The sequence below is a fragment of the Suricata suricatta genome, chromosome 8 (assembly GCF_006229205.1).
Source record: "Suricata suricatta isolate VVHF042 chromosome 8, meerkat_22Aug2017_6uvM2_HiC, whole genome shotgun sequence".
NCBI lineage: Eukaryota > Metazoa > Chordata > Mammalia > Carnivora > Herpestidae > Suricata > Suricata suricatta.
Window position 1 is genome coordinate 48,981,348 of NC_043707.1, and position 6,017 is coordinate 48,987,364.

The following is a 6,017-nucleotide window of genomic DNA, read 5'->3' on the forward strand; positions in this document are numbered from 1 at the left end:
ATTTATTTTTGATACAGAGAGAGACAGAGCATGAGAGGGGGAAGGGCAGAGAGAGAAGGAGACACAGAACCGAAAGCAGGCTCCAGGCTCTGAGCTAGCTGTCTGCACAAGCCGGACGCGGGGCTCGAACCCATGAACTTGAGATCTGACCTGAGCCGAAGCCAGAGGCTTAAGCGACTGAGCCACCCAGGCGCCCCCTAGCAATTTTCTTAAATGCAAATTGAAAACTTAGGTTTTAATTTTTACCTGCTATGTAGATAACATGATTTAAGTTATAAATTATCATCAGTTGGTGGCTGAATAAATTGGTGTAACGTATTGATAGAGTATATGAAGCATATTTCATGATGTGTGTCAAGTGCCATGAGTTCACATCACATTCCAGATTTGGAATTTAAGAAAAAGATATCTGTCTTTGAAATTGTCAATTTCTTTGAAAAATCCTAAAGTGTATGTTTATTGGTAACTAAATGGATGGTTACGATGTCCTTGTGGTATAACCGTGGCACTATGTTAAACAAAAACGTGGAACACAAACTTACCTGGGCACGTGTCTGTATGTACATCGGCAGGGTGCCTCTCTGCGCACACACCCCGGGTGAAAGAACACACACAAATAGGCTAATCATTTTGTGACCATAATCAGAGGTGACTTTTTCTATATTCTTCCATATTCTAAATTTTCTTGGTGTGATGGTAACTTTTATACTAAAAGAAAATATTTAATGTAGCAGATAGTACTGGTTTACAGAGGGGGAAAAGTACAGTTGATCTAGAAGGGGTCTGACAAGAAACACATAACTCCTAAGAAAATGAAGCTGATGATTATTACAAGCAGGTTATTTTTTCCTGTTTCTTCAATAGTTGCACTTGGTGAAAGGAAGGTTAAGAACTGAACCTCAAGTGCATAGTGGTCTCAAGTCATGATCTTGCTGGTGCTGGACCAGAGCTGTGGAGCATAGAGTCCACAGGCCACACATGCCAGCCTCCAGTGCCACACCACCTTCCTGGAGACTGCTCTTGGGGACAGCATTCCTGTGGTTCCCTCTCTGATCATCATTTAGCTGCAAGTGAATGTTTAACTCAGGAAGCCAGAGCCTTCAGCTCTTAGCCACAGCACAGTGTTGCAGCCTTAAATGTTATTTTACTGAAATCAGCATCAAAAAAGAATAATTTCCTTGTCTGCATATCTGTCATTTATTTACCATCAAGTATTTATTGGACTCTTCTAGGTCACAGGCATTGTTCTAGGCTTTGAGAATCCAACCATGAACAGAACACAGTAGGTCTTCCCAACCACCTTACATTCTGGTGGTAGAAGGACCGTGAACAGTAAGTTCTAAGGAAAGTAGCAGTATTTGTTTTTCACCATCTTCTATGTGCCTGTTTGCTGGATAGAGGAGATAGCAGTCAACAGAATTTGATTCCTGGAACCACAGCTTCTAGTCAAGGGGAGAGGGCTGTGTAGTCAGTGTGGTAGAGCAGCACTTGGGGAATTCTTGAACCCAACCTCAAGAGGGCCCTAAAAAGGACACAAAATATATTCCTTTGCAAGTTAACTTCTCTGAACCTCTTTGGTAAAATACACATAGTAAAACTGTGAGGATTAAGTGTGAAAGTACTGGGCATGCTGTTGGGTGTATAGTAACATTACATCAAGCTTATAGTGTTAAAAAATTAAATAGCAAGTGTCATCAACCAGAACAAGTAATAAAGAGCAGCTGGTAACATTTGTATAGCTCATCAGAGTTTTCAAAGGCCTTTCAAGTATAATCTATCATCTGAGTTACACAAAATCCTGGGAAGGTGGGTGTAATGGAAAATGCTGACCCTTAGGTTGGGTCTGCATCCGAGCAGGGCATCTCCCCTGCTGTCAGAAGAGTGCAAAGCAAGTCTGCAGACAGACAGCTCAGTGGCGAGAGCTGAAGGTACTGGATGGAAGAGGCCGAATCCTGGGCAGTCTCGGGACAGTGACCAAACCAATCACTTGGGTCTTGCACCAAAAGGAGTAAAATGGTCCTGTCCCTGTCCCCAATGTATTCACAATCTAATTTAGAATCCTTTTCTTTGGCTTTGGAATTCATAATATGATTTCTTCACTTGTGGATTTCCTTTCCTAATATGCTTTCCTAATTCCAGAATTAAAAGTTTGCATTTCCTGAGCTTACCCTGGCCAGGTCCCAAGAGGAAGTGGCCAACAGGCATTAAGAAGCCAGGAGGAGAACTGGGCTAGGATTAAAAATCACCTGGTGTGTTAACAATCTGCACATCAATAATTATCAAGAGAAGGTTTCTGGTGGTTCCTGTCATTGTGATTCATGTTTCTTTTCCTTCCTCATTGCTTGTTTTACCCCCTTTGAGACTCAAAAAGAAGGGCCTGGGTGCTTTTCTGTCAGGCCCTATTTATTTGTATACTCTTCTCAACAGGAACTTTACTTTTGATTAACAACCCTTCTTTTAATTTCCAGGTACCATCTTGTTCCTCAAGTGCTGAGAATGCGCGAGATCAGGTCCACAGTAGGGGGTCGAATGAGCTGGGCACTTGGAGAGAGTCCCTAAACTTCTGCCTGTGCCCTACGCCCTCCCCATCCCCCATTTCTCTCCCGACGTGCTTTCTCAGCTGCCTGAATGGGTAAACTGAACAGCTTCCCATTTCTCCTTTCATCCCCTCCTGCGTTTCCCCTGCCATCGGCTTGTCTTTAACAGCCTCTCTATCCATTCTCACCACCTCCAATCTAACCTCAGCACTGCTGCCAAAATGATTTTTCGGCAGTCTCTCAGCTGCTTTTATAACTTCACGTAAAAGCAATAAAGAGGAGGGGCGCCTGGGTGGCTCAGTCGGTTAAGTCTCCGGCTTCAGCTCAGGTCAGATCTCACGTTCGTGGGTTCGAGCCCCGCGTCAGGCTCTGTGCTGACAGCTAGCTCAGAGCCTGGAGCCCCCTTCCCATTCTGTGTCTCCCTCTCTCTGCCCCTCCCCTGCTCACTCAGTTTCTATTAAAAAAAAAAAAAGCAATAAAGATAAAAGTCATAAAACTCATCTAATCATGTCACTCCTCTGCCTAAAATTATGTGTTTGAGGTTAAAGTCCATCTCCGTTTGACCCCTGCCCAGAGCCTTTCTCAGCTATCAGCAACTGTTCACTGCTTCAGTCTTATCTGCTGCCAGTCCTCTGCCGCACCCTGCTTCCGAGCCACCTGAACTTCTTAGAACTGCTGGCCCTAGTTTCAGACCTCCCTGCCTGCCTTCTGGCCGACCTGTGCCTGGAAACCCCTCCCTCCTGTCTTTGCACCAACTCCTATTCATCCTTTGAAATTTGGTTCATGTCTCCTCTTCACAGTTTGTTTTCAATTGCCCTTAGGTCTACAACTCAGAGTATGATTCTGTTGAGTCCCAGGTCTCTGGGCACAAATTCCAAGTAGACCACTTACTCATTCTGAGTCCTTAAGCAAGTTACTTAATCTCTAGACCACACTTTGTACATGTGTACATAAATATGTATTAATAGGCTAAGGCCTAATAGAAGGTATCTTACAAGGATGTAAGAATTTATAAGCCATGAGGATTAAATGTCTTTAAGACCCTTAGCATCTCACCTCACAGAATAAATGCTCAGTAAGAATTACTGCCACCTCTGTCCTAGATAGTTCTTCCTACTGCCAAGAATCATTTTCAAAGTGGTAAAATGACTCTCACACAGATATAAAATGCACATGTTTATTATATAACTCATTAAGGAGGGAACCAGTAAGGTTTTACAACTGTTTTAACTGGGAATTGGATTTATGGAGATTTATTCTCTACTGGACAAAATGCCTGTCCACTGCCATGAACCAGGAACAATTTGCACCATACATAGACAGGGAGCACCTGCCCACCATCAGCCCTCCACAGGTTCGCTTCAGTCTCCACAGAGGTGAAATGTGGCCCAGCAGAGGACAGTCCCATGCGGACGTCCCGATAGACCTAGAGGACCTGGAACCCTAGACAACTCCAAGCATTCCATCAAGAGAACACATAGGAACCCTTTGCCCATTTGTAAAACCTCACAATTTTTCCTAGCACAGTAGTGCATTGCACCACTTTTTGCCTTTCTAAACCCCCAAGCCCCACTAGCTATGAATTGCTTGGGATGAGAGGGAGCAACATGTAAACTTGATCCCTTTTGATTTTAAGGGCTGGAGAAGCTTCTGCAAGAGATGACAATTGAGCTGGGGAGAGAATGGGAAGGCTACGTATGTCCTGGAGAAGAGCATCCAGAGAGCCGTGGTGGGGCCATGGTACACGTGACTGGCAAGCAGGTGTTAGACTGCATGCCAGGCCCTGGACTGGGCTAGGAAGATAGGTGAATGAGGCCTGATCTCTGTCTTCAAGAAGCACTCTGTTGCAGGAAATAAAACAAGATCAAGGCTTGCAACATAGTGTGAGGAGGGTCCTGAAACCAAAAGCCAAACTTCAGAAACTCAAGTGAATCACTAGGCCCAGGTTTGATGAAGGGCCAATGACAGGAAATCCCTAGGAGCCTCTGGGCAGCCTCAGAGAAATCAGTGAAGCATCTGTTCTACACCCATTGTCAGACTCCTGCTCTTCATCAGACTTTTGCTGCTAGAAGGGTGGCAGTGGAGAAGTAGTGCCGGAGTCCCCTCAGACCTCTGCGGGCGGGAGTCCTCACTGCGGGCGGGATCAGCTGGGAAGCATTCCCAGAGTCTCAGGGAACTAGCACACAACGTCACTGCGCAGAAAATGGCCCTCGCCAGCTGACAGTATGTTGAAAGGGGGCTAATCAAGGAAATTCAAGACAATGTGTTCTCTCCTGGAATTTAAGGTCTGTGAGGCAGGGAGTATATTTGCTTATTATCTGGGAGGACTCATTTGTTGAATATGTAAAAAGAAATAAGGAATGAATAGAGACTCCAGAGAAGGACGTGGCCAGGAGAGGAAACCGGCCGGCTGGCCACCCTGCTCGGCCCTCAGAGGTAGTCGGCCAAAGATGGGCAGCAGTGAACTAGTTGAAGCACCAACCAACTCCTTTGATTTTCTCCTCACTTGGCCTCCTCTGTATATGTAGTTGCCTGATAGGAGATGCTGCACTCAGCACGTCAACCCCGGGATACCGACAAGACAAAACCACTGTAAGTTCACCAAGCCGGTGCCACCCACGTTAGCCTTCTGACCCACAGCCCAGCGACACCTCCACCGGACCATCCGCCGCCTCTGATGCTGAACCCATCACTGAAGCGTTTCTCCGAACACGAACACTGCTGATCTGTTACAACCACGGGGGGTGGCAGGGAGAAGGCAGCACAGATGGGGTGGATTCCTGGGGACCGTCCCAGAGGCTGGGGCTGACCCAGATGGGATGCGTGGGGCAGGGAGGGTGCCAAGAGCCAAGCTGTGTGGGCACCACGTTTGATCATGTCAGGCACCTGGCACTCCTCAACACGTTTCCACTGAGGCAAGGGGGTGTGGTGGCCCCGGGCTCAGAGACACCTGGCTTCAGAGCTTGGCTCTACCACCCACTGGCCGTGAGTATTTTGAGCAGAAAGTGACTAATATAGGGGTATGGGTGCTCCTGGGACGGTGGGAGTGGCTGCGTGGGGAGAGGAGGACAGGAGGCTGAGGCTTGAGAGGATCTGCTCCCCTGGCCTGAGCAGGAAAGGCAGCTGCGCATCTGGAGCTTGCCCCTGGCACTCTGCTTTAGGGGACATGCCGACATGGCTGTGATCCTGGAGCAGCAGGGCCGCCCGGCCAGGGGTGACTGCACCCTGGACGCCAGGGCAGGAAAGGATGCGTGTCTGCATGAGCCTGCCTGTCAGAAGGCAGCAGCCAAGGCACAGGAAGGCGGCCTCTGGCTCCCTTCCACCTTCAAGTCCCATGTGAGGATCTCAGCGCTGGCTCACGATAGGCACCCCCCACTCTGGAAGGAGGCAGTCTGGGAAATGGAGCTTTACTTAGCTTTCTACCTGCAAAGGACAGGATATAGGTGGGGATGGGTCCTGGGTGCTCCTCAGCCCCCTGCG

At 47.6% G+C, this 6,017-nt stretch overlaps 1 protein-coding gene and 1 long non-coding RNA gene across 7 annotated transcripts in view; one reads left to right on the forward strand and one right to left on the reverse strand.

Moving 5' to 3' along the window:
* Positions 1-2,859, forward strand: part of SLC16A1 (solute carrier family 16 member 1) — a 45,526-nt gene extending 42,667 nt beyond the window's left edge. The window contains exon 6 of one of the 2 annotated variants that reach the window (XM_029946624.1): positions 2,469-2,859. The gene's annotated coding sequence lies outside the window, so the exon portion shown is untranslated. Of the gene's footprint in view, positions 1-17; positions 54-2,468 lie in introns of those variants that run through there. The other variant, XM_029946625.1, reaches the window with a different exon arrangement.
* Positions 1-6,017, reverse strand: part of LOC115298180 — a 75,437-nt gene that overhangs the window by 11,869 nt on the left and 57,551 nt on the right. For 3 of the 5 annotated variants that reach the window (XR_003911637.1, XR_003911631.1, XR_003911633.1), the window contains one exon: positions 1,174-1,522. The exons of 1 other annotated variant lie outside the window; for it this stretch is intronic. This is a non-coding gene — a long non-coding RNA (uncharacterized LOC115298180). Of the gene's footprint in view, positions 1-542; positions 582-1,173; positions 1,523-6,017 lie in introns of those variants that run through there. One more of the 5 variants, XR_003911634.1, reaches the window with a different exon arrangement.